Source organism: Akebia trifoliata, chromosome 4 (genome assembly GCF_017979445.1).
Source record: "Akebia trifoliata isolate Shusen 1 chromosome 4, ASM1797944v1, whole genome shotgun sequence".
NCBI lineage: Eukaryota > Viridiplantae > Streptophyta > Magnoliopsida > Ranunculales > Lardizabalaceae > Akebia > Akebia trifoliata.
The window spans coordinates 38,449,369-38,470,458 of NC_141378.1; the positions used below are offsets into that span (position 1 = coordinate 38,449,369).

Below are 21,090 nucleotides of genomic sequence, written 5' to 3' on the forward strand. Positions count from 1 at the left end.
TACAAAATATCTACGTATACGTCATAAGTGACTGCTGTGTGTGTATGCCGTATGAAAAATGGCACTCACATCAGACAAACAGATGAGATGTGATAGTACTCCAAGAAATCTAAAGAAAAGTGATGTCTATAAATTTTTAGAAGTATGGATTTCTAGGGAATCTTTCTTCTAGAATCTCAAATGTCATTTGAAGTTGGAAAAATGCTTGTCAAATGAATAACGGAAAATATTAGCTCTTCAAATATTAGAGTGTCGTTTGACACTCTTGGTAAGAGTGCGATTTTGTTGACGCACCGTTTCCGTGAGCAAGTATAACCTCTAAATCTTATTGGAGGATTTTGTGCCACTTTTTATTCAACGCACCTTTCTCTAGGTTTTAGTAAAGGACTCTTTTTATTAACTAATTACACGAGTCCGATTTTGTTGACGCACCATTCAGTGACCAAGTATAACCTCTAAATCCTATTGGAGGATTTTGTGCCACTTTTTATTCAACGCCCATTTCTTTATTATTTAGTAAAGGACTCTATTTATTAACTAATTGCACATACCTCCAACAAGACTCCATACACGGTAATTTTAAATTTAAAATATCAAGATTTCAATAGAAATATTGGAAACACTTCCCTTACAAACATAGTAAGATTGAATTCTTAGTAAGGGTCATTTGGCTCAAATGGATCACCACATTCACAACAAAAATAATAGTTTTTAGCGACGCATTTTTAGTGGCAGCCAAAATAGCACCACTGTACAACACAGCCTGCGCGCGAAAACGAATAAATTTTTTTTTGAAAAAACCTCTCTCCCGTGTATCATCAGATTTTGTGAAAAACGCGCGCGCGCGCACACACACACACTCTCTCTCTCTCTGTATCAAACTTATTTCATCTCCTCAACATCTAGGGTTTCAATGTTAATGGAAGAAATCTTCTCTTCTCTCTCTCTCTCTCTGTATCAATTTCGTCTCATCTCCTCTTCACATTTTCATTTTCGTTTTGGATTGAGTTTGTTTCTAGGTTTTGAGTGGCAGTCACCATTAATGACACCTTACGAGCATCCAATTAGTTGCTGCGAGGCTCTTTTCCTCTCCGTCTCTCTCTTTTTGCAACTCTCGTACATTTCATCTGTATTAATGCTCTTGAAACCCTAAATTCTCTTCAATGTCCCCTCTTTGCGTCGGATGTCATATAGGTTTTCATGGAGATAATGATGTTTATCATCTTTTTGTTCATTTCCTAGATTTTATATGAATTCGGATAAGGATTTGGAGAACCATCAGAGCTTCTATCAAGGGTTTCGCCATTGGAGCTGGTTTAAGAGGGGTTCTTGCTGAATTTTCGATCTTTGTTAAATTTTGAAGTGGAAGATTCTCCGCTTCTACAAGGTGAATTGTTTGAGATTTATCTCAATTTGATTTTTTTTCCAAGGAGTGTGGTTTTGATTTCGATTTTGTCTCATTTTAGAAAGGCGGGAATGATTTTGAATTGAGATGTGATCTCTTCCTTTGTTCCTTTGTTGGTACATTTGTTTTTGTAGATGAATGTATTGCTTCTTTGGGAGGAGATCACAGCCATGTCTCTGTTCTAGTTGAATTGCTTCTTGTTTGTTTGAATCCTAAAAAATTGAAATTTTTTGGTGGGAAAAGTAGGTATTGAGGAAGCATTTTTCCAATTTCCATTGTTTGGCTGCTGATATGATTAGAATACTTCTTATTCTAAATATAAATGGCATTATTGAATAATATATTAATTTTCTTTAGGAATTCAGTTGAATCATCAACATCCAATCTTTCTTAAACTTGTTTTTATATGACTTGTTTCTTAAACTTGTTTTTATATCAACATCCAGTCTTTCATTTCGACCAAGACTTGTGCCTTACAGGGATGTACTATATTTCTTATTTATTCTGTTTGTTTTGTAATATTACTACAAAATATTCCTCATAGTTATATGTTTTTCCTTGTTAAAACATTTAATTTTCACCGAGGTCTTTAACTTTATGATCATTTCTGTTTACTCTAATCTCTCGATTTGCAACTCGAACAGTTTGATGGATTTTCTTTAACTTCTTCCATCTCTATTTTTTTTTTCTTCTCTATTTCCGTTTCTCTCTTTATGTTGAACATATGCATCCGCTTCTTATTAAAGTAGTATTTACATTCCTAAGTGTTACCTTTTGTTTGCGGGATAAAGAGTTGGAAGTATGAAACCATGGATGTGGTTCATTTTACTCTGATTTAATGAGTGTGTACTTAAGATTTGATCACAAACTTTTGAATGTAAAATTATGAATTCTCAATTGTTGTTTGATTTATTTTTTCCCTTGATTTTCTCTTTATTGGAGTTCTTTGCTATTTATTTGTATATAATTATCTATCTATCAAAAGTGCATTCTCATGAAGCTTACACCGTAGTCCTTGAGGTTTGCATGTCATAGCTTTTGTTAATGCAATGCCTCACCTCAAGCACTCAGCTACAAAACATATATATAGATGCACACAGCTAGATTGTCCATATGGGAATAGGGGATAAGGAGTTATTCTTTCTTAGTCTTACCTCTTATCTGTCTCTATTTGGTCATTCTATACATGAAGCATGGTTAGTCTAATTTTGTCTTGTAAAATTTTCTATCAGTTCACTTATTGCTCATTTATTACATAAAATTCAAATAAGAGAAAAAATAAATTAAATTCATTTGATATGGTTTGGGCATATACAAAGAATACCGATGACACTAGTGAGTAGATTTGGAGCAAATTTAGGGCTCTGGAAAGGGCAAGAGGCCAAACATGCCACAAATAGTAGTAAGAAAAGGAAGTACATTGCCTGACCAAAGTTTTGGCCTAGAACAGAGTGGAATTGGATTTGTGTTGTTCACCCCATTATTTAGGATAAACCGTAAGATCATGCTGTAATTTCTCTTCTGTGAGTTCTAGTGTCTCAAGGTCTGATAGGTTCATTTGCATTCTCTATTCAACAGGTAATGAGGAAGAATCTATTATAATATGTTCGTGCGAGGGAGTTCAATCCAGAAGCGAAGTTTTGCAATCCTTGCCTGTCTTTCACCTTACCAAACGTAATTTGCAGGTAAAAGATTCTTGGGAAAATTTTTATATTGTCTTTGATCAATTGAAGGAAAAAAGAAAGTTGCTATTAATATTTAAAACAAATAGAACCAAGTGTAGATTTATTATAATTTCATTACTTAATCATTCTGGTGGACTGGTGGTGTTTGGGGACAAAGACATTGCGTTGGTGAGTTGGGTGGACTGGCGGTAGTTGTTGAACTCTGTTCAAGTGCACTCCAACTCTTTCTTCTAAACCAAAGCCCTTACTTCCTTCTACCTTAGTCAATCAAGCCCTCTTTTTTTTCTTTGTTTTTCCGGGTTGAATTGCTAACCTTTCAGAAAATTGATTAAACCACATAATTTTGTTTGCAGCTACTGCAATGACTGCAGGGACCTAGATTTATGCCGTGACTCGGCTGTACTTTCCCAAGAGTAGCGTTGTGCCATGCCCCAATGTGGGCAGCCTTATGATCGTGGGGTAATGGAGAATGCTCTTTTTCATTTTGTAATGTCATTTTGTTCTTGAAGTGAATGCATCGTCTATTAAACATCGATTCAACGATCATGCATGCATTTGATGTGATTTTAAAATTCGAATATAAGGAAAATCAATGTCAAATCTCATCGTTTATATTTTGGAAAAACCTAGGACATAATACCTTGGTTTCATATGTTACTAGGCTTATAGTGTACACTCCTTTGCTTCTCTTTGTGTAGTTGTTGTTCTAAACTCCTTGAAGGATGTATGGGAGAACACTCTACCAAATCTAACAGGCATGTACCTCTGTCCCTCTACATCTTTTTTGGGTTTTAGATTCTACGTAAGCTTAATCATAAATAATTACTTCAGGCTTGCTCAATAAATTTTATGTTTAGAATATATATTTGTCACCAATAAGCTTTTGATGGTATATTATCTTATAGAAAATAGAATGAAAAAAGTTCAATAGGATACTCCAGAAGAATTTGTTAAAGAAAAGAGTTTTAATTATATCTTTGATGCAACAAGAAGGATTTGATATTGGTGATGATGATTCTTCCAATAATTCTAAGGATATACGTTTGGATTCTCATAATAAAGATTTTCGTGATCATGGAGTAGAAGAGGCAAATGATCAAGTAGGTCCATTTGTTAGAATGATACTTAATACTGTAGAAGAGACACATGATTATTATAATGGGTATGCTAGAACAATTGGATTTAGTGTGAGGAAGCGAAGGACAAGTAAGGTTCGATCTAATCCCAACAAGATCTATAGCCAAAATATTATGTTGTTCTGTTGAAGGTTCTTACCAAAAAGTCAAAACACTAGAAAAAAGAAGAGAAAATAAAAGATTTGAATGAAAATGAAGAACCAACCTGTGAAGGACTTCTATCAAGACATATAAGTATTTTTGCAAGGATTCAAAGCCATGACAATTGCTTAGTTTATTATATCTTAGAAGAAATTTTGGTCCTTTTTTTTTTTTCTTCTGTAAATGACATTATTTCGTCAAATATTATTTTAGTTTATAATATAGGTAAAAGGACAAAATATCTTATAAAGTTACATCATATACATTGGAAACAAATATTATTAATTTAGTTATATTTGGTCAATTGATTTATGATTTTGGCCTTTATATGAAGGGTAACTAACATATTGGAATGATATCCTTAACCACTACCCAATTCTGAGTCTTGGTGTTTTAATAATGATATTCTTAATCACAAGGGGATCATATGAATATGTTTATAATAAGTTCCAGTCTCAAATGTTTTTGTACCACGATCGAAATTCAAATAGAACTGATAACACCTCAAAAGGAATGTATACTAGGAAAATGTCAGGTGATGCTCAAATACTAATGGTGTTCCTGTAATGAGAGAAACCAAGGGTCTTTGGGCTCACTTTGTGGCTTTCAAAATCATGATCTGATTCTTTATTGTTGTAGAGGACAAAATTCTATAAATTTTGAAAAAAATAAATTTTCTAAAAAAAAAGGTCATTTTTTTACTTTTGAATTTCAAAACAATTATTATTATTATTATTATTATTATTATTATTATTATGATTATTATTATGAGTTTTTGGATGAAGCTTAGAGGGTTGTGGTGTTGGACTGTTGATGTGGTAATCCCTTTTAGCCAAACGACTCTTAGTAAGCATTGTAGAGGATAAAATTCTATGAATTTAAAAAGAAGAAATTCTAAAATAAAAATTAATTTTTACCTTTGAATTTCAATTTTAAGTTTGGGAGTTATGAGTAATTTTGATACATACAAAGATTTTCAAAATCTTAGATCAAGCTCAAAATAATTTTTTATTATTATGATTATGAGTTTTTGGACGAAAACTTAGAGATCGATTTTGACAAAAAAATATATGGATGCATTATTACAAGCTCATAGTATCCAAAAACGGTTCAATTCAGGAAAAAACAAGTGAAAAATCATGAATAGGGCTGATATTTTGAATTCCAAAATATGTAACTGAGTCAGATTTCTCATCCAATAGAAAATAAAAGGAACTAACCTGAATATAATGCTGAGGTGGCCTTACTTTCACAGCAAGTATTATCAGTTTTATGTGCTACATTGTTTACACCTAAATGAGGTTTCGCTGATTGTTTCAGAACTTGATCTACCTGAAACCATTATTAAAACTTAGTATGTTTCCAAGGCTAGAAAAAGATATTAAAGCAAACATAAGATTATGTACATAATTAGTTTACAAAATATACCCAAATGATTATAAGTTACATCTAATGTGGTGATCCATTTTAGCCAAATGACCCTTAGTAAGAATTCAATCTTACTATGTTTGTAAGGGAAGTGTTTCCAATATTTCTATTGAAATCTTGATATTTTAAATTTAAAATTACCGTGTATGGAGTCTTGTTGGAGGTATGTGCAATTAGTTAATAAATAGAGTCCTTTACTAAAAAATAGAGAAAGGTGCGTTGAATAAAAAGTGGCACAAAATCCTCGAATAGGATTTAGAGGTTATACTTGGTCACCGAACGGTGCGTCAACAAAATCGCACTCGGCACTCGGCATTGTATAGAGTCCTGAGAATATAGTAAGAGATGATGGAAAATGATCAGAAGCTAGTCTAAGTAGATGAGATACTACTGGATTTCCAATATTCTATAAACAATTTGGATTGAAAAGCATTCTGAAGAATTACCACCACATCAATTAACCCCACATTGCTGATGAAATTTCTGAACTCTTCCCTATATAGCTGGAGAATTACCACCTTTTTTTCTCCAAAACAAAACGAAACTACATTAAAGTCCCCCGCAATTAAAGCATTATCTGAAGGAGAAATTAAATTTTCAATATCTTGCCACAATTAAACAACTTCCTCGCACACTATAAGATAGAAGAGACTCCATTAATGGAAGCATCTAAAATCACAACTTTGTCACTAGAAACTTTAAGAGAAATAGACTTCAAAACCAAAAGAATCATATAGTGCCACCCTAATCATTACAGAACGAATTTGTAGCCTTCAATGTCGATTAAATTTGATAAGAGCTATCACTAGAAAATTCTTTCCTTGCCAATCATTTAATTGAATAAGCCGAGGGAGAACTTGGTTCAGAATTAGAATAGTTCCTACTGAGTCTTCTATCAGTAACATACATAAATAACCTGCTATTAGGATTAAGGATTAACAAGACAGTGGGTTGACTCAGTTCCCCACCGGATGAGTCACCAAGTTCCTGTGACACAATGTTAACGTGACCCAAGGATAACTCTTTCGAAATAGCCCACCACTACAGTAGCAACAATTGGTAAAAGAAGAGTAGGATTTGAAATTTGATTATCTTCTTCCACGAAAATATGAATACTAATACCATCCAAACGTTGTTACAAGAGTACTGATAGCACAATTGACGCCAGACAGAATAGCGATTATTCTGTAGGCTAGTTTCAACAGATAATTCACAAGGAAAACCACAAGAGAGTTGACCCAAAACACAGAGAAACACCTCTGATGCTCAATTCAAAATTATGCCATCCAAGAATGTCCAAAATCAGCCCACAAGCCAGGCTGTATAGCTAAAAATCGTCATTATCAGAATTTTACTAAAAATAGCAAAAATCCCAAAAATCATGCCAAAATGAAATAGGTAATAAAAGAAGTAATCTGCCAAAAATCTGGCACAAATCGGGTTCAGAATCACTTCCTAAATGATAAATGAAATATTACCATAACACACCCAAAACTGCCCCAATTAGGAAAAGATTACAACTACCTACCATCTTTGCGTTGATCTGCCAACTCAAGGTATCTCAGAGCCAGCAACGTGCCATCTGACAACTCAGCCTCATCTGACTCGGATCCTCCTGCATCAGTGGCCTCAGGTTGGAAACAACTCGTCCTCGAGTTCACAGTAGTTTCATCGGAATCCACAAAACAAGGACTCAGGTGTTTCACATTAAAGACATCAGAAGTACTCAAATGACTGGGGAGGCACAGTCTGTAGGCATTATCATTGATCTTCTACAGGATCTCACAGGGTCCAATCTTCAGCTCCTTAAGCTTATTATAGTCCCAACAACAAGAAAACAATCATGAGTTAATACCGCCCAAACAAAATCACCAACATCAAAAAGTACCTGACGACGACTGTCAGCCTGAACCTTGTACTTGGCATTACTCTCGTGAATGGCTAGCTTCACCTGCTCATGGATACCTCGAAGATGTCCTGCCATCTCATCTGCCTTGTGACTCAAACGACCCACACGTGGAATAGGGGCTAAGTCAAACACACCTGATGGATTTGACCAAAGACAATCTCAAATGGGCTCATTCCTGTGGTTCTGTTCTTCGACTTGTTATAGGCAAATTCTGCTTGAGGTAACGCCAAATCCCACTACTTTGGTTTAGTTCCTGCCAAACTCCAGTTCACCACCTCGGTCTGACCATCTGTCTGGGGGTGGTAGGCACTGCTAAAATTCAACTTCGTCCCCAGTTTCTCCCATAAATTCCTCCAGAAATGACTCATGAACTTGGTGTCACGACCTGAATTAATGGATCGGGGAACACCATGTAAATGCACAATCTCCCTGAAGTAAAGATGGGTAATCCAGGCAACATCCATTGTTTTCCTACAAGCTACAAAATGGGCGATCTTGGAATACCTGTCAACCACAACCAAAATAGAATTCAAGGTCCATTGGGTACGGGGTAAGCCCAACACAAAGTTCATAATGACATCAAACCAAGGGGCTTTAGGTACAGGTAAAGGTGTGTATAGGCTTGCATTAGTGAGAACTCCCTTGGACCGCTGACACACATTACAACGCTCCACATAATGAGCCATGTCACTGGTCAATTTGGGCCAATAATAGTTAGAATAAATCAAAGCCAATGTCTTATCTCGCCCAAAAGTGACCCTCGTTATGAAGTTCACTAATAATCTACTACTTTAGTGAACAATCTGGGATGCACAACTGTAATCCACGAAATAGATAACTATTATGCAAAATAAAATCATGTCGTTGACCATCAGTTACTTCCTGAATTATCTTCCCAAAGGAAGGATCTGTAGTGTACATATCAGAGAAGACCTCAAATCCTGCAACTCTGGTGCCCATGGTGATGAGGAGTAACGTACAACAGCTCAGTGCATCTGCGACATGATTCAAACTCCTTGCTTGGTGCCTCAGCGCAAACATGAACTCCTGCAAGTACACCACCCACTGAACTATGCCATAAAACTCCAGATCATAAGTGGAATAATTCTTCTTTGATCCTGATAGCTTCTCACTGAAAAAAGCTATTGGTCACCCCTCCTGACTCAGAACACCACCAATGCCAACCCCAGATGCATCACAATTTACCTCAAACACCTTTTCAAAATCAGGAAGTACCAAGACTAGTGCCTCTGTCATCTTCTGCTTGACCAATTGAAACTGGCCTCCACCTCCTCGGACCACTGGAAATCATGTCCCTTGAGACACTCTGTGATAGGAGCAATCAAAGTGCTGAAGTTTCTGATGAACCGACGGTAAGAGGACACCAATCCATGGAAACATCTGACATTGTACAAGGTCTTTGGTTTGGGCCATTCCAAGACCGCATCTATCTTCGACTAATCTACATGAACACCATCAGTAGACACAACAAAACCAAGAAAAGGTACAGAAGTAATAAAAAAAGAACACTTCTTCTGATTGATGAACAGGCGCTCTGTCCTCAACATATAAAAAATATCATGGAGGTGATCGAAGTGTGACACCTATGTCAGGCTATAAATGAGGATGACGTCGAAGTAGACTACAACAAATTTCCCTATGAAAGGCCGTAAAACATGTTGCATAAACCTCATAAATGTGTTGGGCACATTGGACAACCCAAAGGCATGACCATCCACTCATACAACCCATGTTGCGTCTTAAACATTGTCTTCCACTCATCTCCATGCCTTATTGTGATCTAGTGTTATCTATTTTTAAGGTCAATTTTTGAGAAGACCTTAGAACCGGATGGTTGGTCAAACATATCATCCAAGCGGGGAATTGGAAACCTGTATTTCACTGTAATCATGTTGATTGCTCTACTATTAACACACATATGCGAAGAGCCATCTTTCTTCGATACCAGTAGAGCAGGAACTACATATGGGCTCATACTCTCACGGATGTAGCCCCTCTCCAACAACTCTACCACCTATCGCTGCAACTCTACAGATTCCTTGGGACTGAGGCGATATGCCAGTCGATTAGGTAAACTGGACCCTTGAACAAGGTCAATCTGATGCTGAATATCCCTTATAGGCGATAGCCTAAGAGGAAGATCCTCTAGCATCAGGTCAGAAAATTCTGCTAATGATGAGTATCTCGAAACATTCAATTATACGCACATTTTCCGGACATTTATCTTGATCTTTGTCTATATTTCTCCGTATTAAGGTAATAATCATGATAAGCCTCAAAGTATTATGTTACATGTTAATTAGGCTTAATTATGTATAAATAAATTCATTTACTAGATAAATTTAATTATGTGTGTTTCTTGTGCAGAAAATCAACAATTTGGAATCAAAATCTCAAGGTAAAAGCATTTGAGCCCACTTTGGAATGTCCTAATCCTTAACTCATATTCTCCTCTTTTGTCTTTTGTGTAAAGAAAAGTGGAAGCTACTTTTAGACTCTTTTACATATATTTTTCTCTATAAATAGAGTCTCAATCTCTAGAGAAAGGGTCCCTCTTGGTTCTCTATTCAAGACTCCTTTAATCTAATGCTCTTAGCCTATTCTCTTATTTTTTATATTTTTATCTTCTAGTTATTTTCTTTTTGGCTAAATACTTTTGTAAGAAGTAGAAGAAGAAGAAGAAGAAGATTTTGTAAGTTTTTCCATGAAATGAAGAAAAGTTCTTTCATCTCTCATCTTCCTTCTCTTACAATGACATTAAGCTAAGTTTCTTTCCATTGGAGAGTGGAAAAGCTTAGAGCAAGTTCTTGTGTTGTTTTTAGTTTTATACCTTTCTATTATTTAAAATACTTATGAGTTCTCTTTAAGATTCCTTACACCTTTTACTCTTAATATAGATACTTTATGCTTAGATTAGATCAAGATAAAGTATGCTTAAACTAGATAATTGATAATAGGAAGTTTCAAAGAATTCTTCTTTATTTATATACCCTCATTTGATTTAATTTGTAGAACTTTCCGATCTAAGGAGCTAACACCAAGCCCCTACGATTGAGTTATAAAAAGGTTAGAGATTAGAAATTGCTCATCAATACGTTCTAGATAGATCCACCTCCAATGGTGTTTTAATTTCATAAGTTTACTTGTTTTTAACATCATTTACTTTAATTCATTTTCTAGCAATTTTACATCTTCTTATAAATTCAATAATAAAAAGAAAAATAGTTTTAATTCCTTTTAGTTAATTTGAATTTTATCCTCTTAACTTAAATCTATTCCTCCTTTCTCTTGGGTTCGATCCTCTACTTACCCCACAAGTAAGGTAAAAGTAAGATTAATATTAACTCCGGTGAGAAAAATAACGACAGTCTCACAAGAATTTTGGCATCTCTGCCGGGGAAAGGTAAAGCTAGTAATGGTAAGTTTTGACTTAAAATTTATTTCTTTCATTTTTATTTTATTTTATTTTTTATTTTGGTTTATTTCTATAAGTTCAAGTGATCTTGAGGTTTTAAGAGAGAAGAAAGAAGAAAAAAACATTGAAAGAAAAAAAGTCATTCTCATTGAGAATGGATATCCAGTTTCCTACCATGTAAGTGTAGTAAATCGACCTAAAATAAATAACAGAATGGAAAAATAAATAGTGCCTCGCGCTAACAGAAAGTAAATAAACATGCAACCAATAACATTACCCCTGGATATCCATTCACCAACTTACACACAACATAACAATGTAAAATATAGATATCACCCATCGGGTGTGACTGACATTTTACCATTTTCATACCCTTTTTCCCTTTTTTTTTTTTTTTGAATTTTACAGTTTTCAATCTCTCAAACAAAATATCCACTTTCTGATATTCATCAACTCAATATGAGTTAATTGAATAATAATTTATTTTTCTAACTATAAAGTTCATTTTTATCAAAAACCTTGAAAAAGTACAAAACTTATATCAAAACAGGGTCCGAGCGGTGCACAGAACCCAACTGACAGAAATAACCCGATGAAACATCCTACCCACGTGCAATTTGTTATAAAATACAATTAAACATATCAAATATGCAAGTTCTGACGTGAATTTGAAATAACCAATTGAATTCTATATTTTTGGAAACTCACCACAAATTTTTAATAAAATTCTAAATGCAATTTTCACAATCTACGATTACTAATAGAAATTGAGAGTTTTTTACTATCTTTGTGCGAAAAGATCGAAGTGCGTGCACGAAAATCGAGGCGAATGATACGAAAATTGAGATGACTTGAAGTTCGAGACGGTTGATTTTCGAATCTAACCAGGTGATTTCGAAGATCTTGATGCCGTCATCTTTTCTCTTTTCTACGGTGGAAGACGGTTTGACCCCGAAATGGATGAAATCCGAGGTCGAAGTTACGAAATCCCTGTATATATATATATATATATATATATATATATATATATACAATTATTTTTTGATGATACGGGGCGAAAAAGATGAGAAAACGATAGGAATTTGGGTGGATTTTGTAGATGTCGAGGCTGCGAACATTTCTCCCTTCTACGTAGGAAGTCAACGGCGAGCCGTTTGTGACAGATCTGAGTTTGAAGATCGAAGGAAATCAAAAAAATTTCGTTATTTTCGTTGGCTGGTTTTAGACGGGCTGGGGATGACAATGAATTTAAAAATATTAAAAAATTTATTATATAAAATTTGGGACGAAATCGATATTTTGTCTATTGTTTTGATTGACGATAATTTAACCATCCGGACTCCAAAACTGACAAATGAATACTCTATTTTATCTATTTTTTCATTCTGGATCTAATGTTATGATCAATTTTTACAAATTTTATCTCTAACAAAAATTTACATTTTTGACCTGAGGTGACCCCTAAAATTGACGTCATTTTCGTTTTTGACGATAACTCAACTTTCTGTACTCCAAAAATGACAAATAAATATTTCATGTGCAATAATTTTTCGTTACAAATCCAATGGTATAATCGAAACTTAATAATTCCTTTTCTAGTAAAAAGTCACTATTTTAGCCTGATCCGACTCGATAATCGCGGATTTTACAACTTCTCTGCTCGGATTCGCATTTGAGCGTGCTTACAGACTAAAGTATATTTTTCGATCATTTTGAATCCAATGTTGAGGTTAGATTTCATTAAAAATGATTAGAAACATCCTAAAGGTTTTCCCTTAAGTCTCACTTTCAAGATTTTCTCAAAATTCCACTATATTATTTTCTCGAGATACGAATTGAAAACTCAGGGTTTTACAGAAAATATCTGTGATTTTCGGGTATTTGGTCTGTAATATTGTTGGTTAAATATGACTTATTATATTTGTACCTTACTGTATATCAACTTTGTTGTATTATTTAATCATGTTACAATTTATAAACTTTATCTCTAGTATTGTGCAGACTTTTACAATTATATATTCAATGAGACCTCTGTCATCAAGTGCCACCTTTAGATGCTATCCAGGGTGAGAAAGAATTATATGCAATCATCTTCTTGAAATTCTTATACTCTTGCCTTTTCTCTCTCTCCATTCTGATGTTGAATTGATTGAACAATCAATCTTCATGCTATTGATTCTCTCTTTTTCTGATCCTTTGCCAGAATGTGGAAGGTATTCTACAATGAAATGGAGAGGCCAAATCAACATTTGCTAGCCAAAGAACAAATAAGCCGTCCAGATGCAGAAGAACTAGAGGTCAGTTGCTCACAATAATTTCTTGACTACAGATTATTGTGGAGATAGATTTTCATAATTTACTTAAATATAACAAACTACATTACAAATTAACTACACTTGTACACTTGTTAAGATCTTATTGATCTGAGTAATATTTCAATATGTTTTGTGCTTTTTGTTTTTAATTTTGTTGATCTTTTTGAGTCAGTCATCCATTGTTATTGGAGTTGGGTTAGATGGTGCAATTTAATTTGACCATTACATCAATGTTCAGGTATCAAACCACTTTTTTACTATAATCCCTTGGTGCATTAGTTTTCGAATTGCTATTTTAATGTGTTTAAGAGAAACTCTTGGTGAATAGGAAGAACACATAACGAAGGGAGTGAGGGAGATGAAGTAGAGGCACACATCTTCTTTTCTTAGTGCCATAGAAAAATGAGTGAGCAAGAAGCTACAAGAGAAAGATATCGAGATAGAGAACATAAACCGTAAAAATAGGGAACTAATCGAGATAATAAAGCAAGTAACTATGGAAGCCTAGTCTTGGCACTATAGAGCCAAGTACAATGTGTCGGTAGTAAATGTTCTAAAGAACAACCTTAGGCAAGCCATTGCACAAGGTGCTGACCAAGCGAAGGAAGGTTGCGGGGACAGTGAAGTTGATGATGCAACCTTTTATATTGACCCGAACAACTATCTGAGCGTCATCTTGGGTGGATCTAGGAATCCTGGTAAAGGAGGGAAGATATCTTGCAGGGCATGCAAACGTAAGGAGGTTTCTACCCTTTTGCTTCTTTGTAGGCACCTGTGCTTGTGTAACGATTGCAAAGGGTTTATGGATGCATTGTAATTTTGGATTTGTAAATTATGATTCATTGTAACTCTTTTTGTGTATAAATTAATGTGATAGAAAAATTTGATGTTTTCTATTTGGGTATATTTTGACCGCGAGTAATAGGTATGTAGAAAAAAAATTTTAATTTTTTTTTTTTTTAAATTTAGATATCAGTTTATGACTACTTTAGATATTGGTTTGTAACCGATGCCTAAAATCTCAGACTTATGACATCGGTCTTATAGACATTGGATTTTAAATCGATGTCTAAATATTTTTTGTGGTAGTGTTTTATTATATAAATGCAGATTTTGAATTGTTTTTAGCCGTTCCAAATTTTGATTGCTGGAATCGTTTTTAACCATTTCAAATCTTAAGATCTAGAATGGCTTCCAGCCATTTAACTCGTCAACGACGCCCCGATTAAAGATAGCATGGCAACTGTTTTAGACTGGATTAGGAACAGTTTATAACTGTTCCTAATTTACATTTTTTTGTTGTAGTGAATGTAAATCACAAAATTTTAACTTAAAAATAAAAAAATTATAATTGAATATTAATTAAACCATTCCTAATTTACATTTTTGTGTAGTGGATGTAGATCACAAAATTTTAAGAACTTAAAAATAAAAAAATAAAAAAAATTACCACTGTACATTAATTTTAAATTTGGAGCAATCCAATTTCAAAATCCTTAAAAGCTTTTTTATTTTTTTCCTTTTCTGAATTTTTTATTTTTTTTTCAATATGAGTTTTAAGAGGTTTATGGTGTTGGATTGCCAATATGGAAATCCATACGGGCCCAACGACGGGTAAGTTAGTCTGGCTAGATTTATTCATAAAAATAAATAGGACACCGAAAGTATGAAAATAGAATTTCTAAAATAATTCTCCTCTTTTGGTAATTTCCCTACAAAGTATCTACATATACGTCATAAGTGACTGCTGTGTGTACTGTATGAAAATGACACTCACATCAGACAAACGGATGAGATGTGATAGTACTCCAAGAAATCTAAAGAAAAGTGATGTCTATACATTTCTAAAAGTATGGATTTCTAAGGACTCTTTCTTCTAGAATATCAAATGTCGCTTGAAGATGGAAAAATGCTTTTCAAATAAACAACCGAAAATGTTAGCTCATCATCAACATGACCTTCGGAATTTGAAGAACAGTGAAAATTTCTTATAGATCAATTTCAATAATCTAGGAGTTAATACATAGTTTCTTAGGGATTTATAATTCTTAGGAATCACTAACATCCCAACGATCATGTTCATGGAGAACCTCAACTCACAGTTTAATTTCTCCGTAAGGGTTGAAATACAAGGAATTCCCAAGAAAAATCTATCCCTAGATAAATCAATATTAATTCCTAAAAGGTCATTGTTGATCAATAAGAAATTTGTATTTTTCTTCTTATCTCAAATGTCTAGTTGATGGAGAGCCTCAACCCATTTGAAAATCTCCCCTCCCTACAAGAAAAGGAAAGGATTTTTCTAATGTTTTGTTTCTCATTTTGATTCTTCATCAAACAGATAATTGGGATAAGAGAAAAATAAAGATTTCCTTGGGATTGGCATAATTTTTCTAGGGATACATTCTTTTTTGGAAAATCCTAACATCTCAACAGTCTATTTGATAGAGAGTCTCAACCGTGGGTTGAGACAAATAATTTTGAAATGAATATTAATTAGAAGAATCTTTACATCAATCAATCCTCTACTCTCTCGTGATTATGCCCAAGAACACTTTTTACCCTCTATAACTCTCAAGTTCCACCACCATTATCTCATCTTGCTATTATAATCGGTGTTCTTGATTAGATGCATTGAAAGTCTGTTGAGATTTTATATTTGTAAAATTTGTTTGTTCATAAAATAGTTTTTTTGAAGAAATGCAAATAGTTGGTTATTAATGGAGAGTTGATTTTTATGAATTGATACATCTTTTGTTCCATGAATATATTTATAAATGAAAATATATATTGACTATCCATGAATAGATACATATATTTTTTCATGTTTTCTTGTGGAGAGACACTTAATTGTCTCTTCAATCTTTATAAATATGATTGGCAAGTAGGCCAAACAAATCATGTTTTCAATAATTTAATCAAGTGTTCTAATTTTCTTAATTTGTTAAGTCAGAAATTATGTATTGTTTCGTAGGAAAATTCTCAATACTACAATAACGGCGTGATATTGTAGTTCTTTTCAACAGCGTTTTAGTGAAGCACCCCTAAAGTTGGATAAATGTAGATATGAGCAATAAAGTCACCACATGATGCACACATGTTGCCTTTGAGGCTACCATGTGGCATCATCAAAATCAGTGTATGTCACCTTTGAAGTTGTCACGTGGCATTATAAGGAGCTTTGACTTTCGGATTACTAAGGAGATACATTTCTCCCCTTCAACATAAAAGGGGGGCACAAATCTGTCATTGAAGGGGGGGCTTCTTTCTCCTACTCCTCTTCATCCTCTCTCTCTCTCTCTCTCTCTCTCTCTCTCTCTCTCTCTCTCTCTATATATATATATATATATATATATATATATATATCTCATGTACGATAAATCATGTAATTGTTTCAGGAATAGTGGAGCAGTTTCTTGGAGTCCGAGGACATAGTCCAAATTTGAATGAATCCTGGGAAAAATCGTGTATTATCATCTCTTTCTCTCTTCCTTCTTTCATTATCTTTGTACGACACACGCATAATTCGACATCAGACACTCATTGCCCTCATCTTGTTTGAGCGCAATAAGATCCACACGGCTACAAGCATAGTGGGACCTTGGAGTTTTTATAATTATTATCAATGAATATGTATTAAAGTCCTTATCTGCACTGCTCAATATTTGATGACTCCATTGAGGACAAACGTTATGATTCACACTACAAGATGAGGACTGGATAGTCAATAACAAACATGCATTGGAATATAAGAAGTTGTATTGATGCATTACGAAGAAGATTATCATCTAAGATGACAATGTCACAATAAAATTTTATACAAGGTGTCGTACATCCTATATGCCATAAAATAACATTGTTAAAGGTAGTATGTCATGGTCAAGTTTTACCCAAGTTTAAACTCGTCAGAACAACAAAAATATTGTCGAAGGCAACATACTATTAATGAAATTTAATTAAGGGTATGTTTGATTGCATTTTTCCATGAAAATTGATTTTCCACCCCAATAAAAAAAGTTCATAAAAACATGGATTTTATTTTCCCACCTATATAGGTGGGAAAGTGAAATCAACCCATATTTTTCATCCTCAAAACATCATCGTTTTCTTCTCTACCAACATTACCACCATCATAGCCACCATCACACTAATCTCACCGTCACCATCGCCGTTGCCGTCATCATCTCCCGCTACCTTCTCTCTCTTTCTCTCTCTTCTTCTTTTTCTTCTCCTTGTCCTTCCCTCATTGCCACCATCACTACCACCACTTTCTCCCCTCTTCTTACTCATTTACCTACATCGCCACCACCACAACAGCCTCCTCCCCTCTCAAGCCTCTCCCTCTCTACTCATTTTCTTACTCCTCTTCTTTTTCTTCTTCTTCTTTTTTATCTTCCTCAGATATTTTTCTTATGACTTTATCTAAGTAAAATCAAATAATGAAATTTGATTTTCTAACCCTAGTTATTTTTTACCATTATTTTTTCATAAAGTTTAAATTTTATGAAAAATTACTTTTGATGCCATCAATCATACCATAAATCGTCAAAAACAAGTACAATATAAAAGCATCCATACATTCGAGGCGTCAAACTTACTCAAAAGTTAAGCTAACTTGCATTAAGATCTTTAATTTTTTAGCGGGTCAAGTCATATCATATCATATCATGTCTTTGTTTTTTTTTTATTGTTGTCATCATGTGAAAAAACAAAAGATTTTTACATAACACAATGTGGGTTTGTCTTTTATGTTGCTTTACTCAACACACATTAAATGGGATCATACACTATAGACTATACACGAGAGGACATTTAAACCACCCAACCCTAGACAAGTTATAAAAAATATATATAACATATTTTATTTTATTTGATTGATGACCGGGCTTTCATCGTCTAACACATCGACTTGTAGGTACACTGCCATTATAAAGGATAGAATGAGTGATAAACTGGAGCTAAATGTCGTGGTTAGTTGTCCGTTTTCTTGGAGTGACAACGCAATTTCAAATATCATCTTGGTTATCTAATAAAATACCTAGCACATATTTAATCCTTCTGTTGGAATTCCTCAAAACTCCTGATTTTGCCTAATATATGGAAAAAACAGGTATTCCGATCACCCTCTTACAACCAAGAAACTCTAGCCTTTTTCTTCCTCCATAAAGATTCATGGTCCTTGCTAAGCTTGAAGTAGTCAGCTTTAATCTTTTAACACTCTTGGTAAACTTGTTGCTTCCAGTCTTCATCCTGTAACCGAGCTTCCAAGGTTTCTACTTTCTCTGCACATTCTTTCATTCTCAAGTTAACATTCCTCATGACTCACTACAGGAAAAATTACCTACAGCAACAACTTTTAGTGACGGTCAAAGTTTGACCGTCGCTATATAGTTTTTATTTTGGATTCTTCATCGATTTCTTCCTCTTCTTCAACTGAAGCACCTAATGAAGAACATAAATCTAAGACAATAGAGGACGAAGATCTGGAAAAACTAAGAAAGAGTATGTCTGATTCTCTCTGTCTCTCTGTCTCTCTGTCTCTCTCTCTTTATTATGTAAATTGAAGTTCAAACTATTGAAATAAATAAAACCCATTGATGACAATGTGTGAAATCAAACTCTCTCTCGTCTGAAACTTGAAATCAGTCACTCTTTCTCTTTAAAAAATGAAGCCTCTGTCTCTCTCTCATCTCATACTCGACAAATCTGTCTCTGTCGAGGAGATCTCTCTGTCTCGTTGCCTCTCTCTCTCTCTCTCTCTCTCTCTCTCTAGATCTCTCAAATGAGTGAGGGTTCAATCTAAACAGATCCGATCTGATCTCGGCCTCCAAAATTAAGGTATGTTTTTCTACATATTTTGTTAATTTTTCTATATAATCCTAATTTCTATAGCGTTGATTCAAATTTTGGTTTGATTTCAAATCAAAATCCTAATTTCTATAATTTTAATTCAATTTTTGATTCGTTTTCAAACTAAAATCCTAATTTCTCATTTTTATTACTAACAAATATTTAATTCGATGAAATCAGATTTCAGATGACCACCACTCCCCAATTCTACTAATCAAATCTGAGAACTCGCTCAGATTATCAAGTTGACTCTCAAATCTGTATTAATTTTTTTATTTGCTTTAAGTTCAGATTAACTAAGCTTGTATGCAATGGGTGGAGAGAACAAGTTTGAAGTAAGTTTCATTTTGTACAAGATTTTTGTGCTAATTTTGTAGGAAAAACTAATTTAAATAAGTAATGTAATAGTTTGCTATGATTGGCATGTTGGCTTGGTTTATTGTCTATTTCACTATTAATAAAGACATTTTGTTTTAGAGATTAATATTCTTTCTTCCTCTTTAGATAGTTCTAGGTCTAAGGTAGTACAAGTAACTATTTTTTTTGATAACTAACTCTTTTTTAACTCTGCCAATGTAAAATTAAATATTTTACATTGCCAGTCCCAAGCCCGGATAAAGGAGGAGGGAAAAGATAAGGTATTGTTAATTTCTAAATATTTCATGTTTGTGTTTGCTAAATGCTTAAATGTACTTCGTTAGATGTGAATGTTCTTGTTTTTCTTCTTCTTTTAGGTTTTCTATGTGTGGTTTGATGCTCTTATTGGGTACATTTCAATCACTGCATGCTATACTTGTGACTGGGAGAAGTGGTGGAAGAATCCTAAAAATGTGGAGCTTTATCAATTTATTAAGCCTAGAGTTAACAATACCTTAATAAAAGAGATCATTCAGCTCTTGGTTCCCAACTTCGTTTGAACACATCTAAGAAATCAATTCCTTTTGCCCAAAAATCAAGGAAATAGAATTCGCATTGTATAGAGTCCTGAGAATCCCTAGTAAGAAATGGTGGAAAATGATCGGAAACCAGTCTAAGTAGATGAGATACTACTGGATTTCCATTGCTGATGAAATTTCTGAACTCTTCCATATATAGCTGGAGAATTACAGTCCCCCTCAATTAAAGCATTATCTGAAGGAGAAATTAAATTTCAATATCTTACCACAATTAAACAACTTCCTCGCACACTACATAACATAGAAAAGACTCCACTAATGGAAGCATCTAAAATCACGACTTGGTCACTAGAAACTTTAAGAGAAATAAACTTAAGCAAAAGAATCATATAGCGCCACATAAATAACCTGCTACTAGGATTAAGGATTAACAACACAGTGGGTTGACTCGGTTCCCCACCGGATGAGTCACCAAGTTCCTGTGACGCAATGTTAACGTGACCCTAGAAGAGTAGGATTTGACTCGGTTCCCCATCCGAACGTTGTTACAAGAGTATCGACAGCACAATAGTACTGACAGTTTCCATTGGAGTGATTGTTTGCTCATAGCACAATAGCAGCTTGACATGTGGTGCGTACGCATGAGAGATAAATTCTCTCACGTGCCTGCAAATCCTTTGCCCAATAATTTTATTTTTTTAGATTTCAAATCTTAAATAATAAGATCTTTGGGTCCATGTGGATTACAACTTTGACCATGTAACACCCAAATTCATAATTAAAATTCTAACTGTGAAAAATAATTTTTTTCTTATAGAATTTCGTCCTCTGATACCACATGGCATGCAATCATGGCATACCTGCTATTGTTGAGCAAAACAATCACTTA

At 34.1% G+C, this 21,090-nt stretch overlaps 1 long non-coding RNA gene across 1 annotated transcript; it reads left to right on the top strand.

Annotated features, from left to right (window-relative positions):
• Nucleotides 1-950: 950 nt before the first annotated feature.
• On the top strand, nucleotides 951-3,715 carry LOC147404892 (uncharacterized). The gene is made up of 3 exons (XR_015177268.1): nucleotides 951-1,387; nucleotides 2,984-3,090; nucleotides 3,444-3,715. It is a non-coding gene; the product is annotated as an uncharacterized LOC147404892 (long non-coding RNA).
• The last annotated feature ends 17,375 nt before the right edge of the window (nucleotides 3,716-21,090 follow it).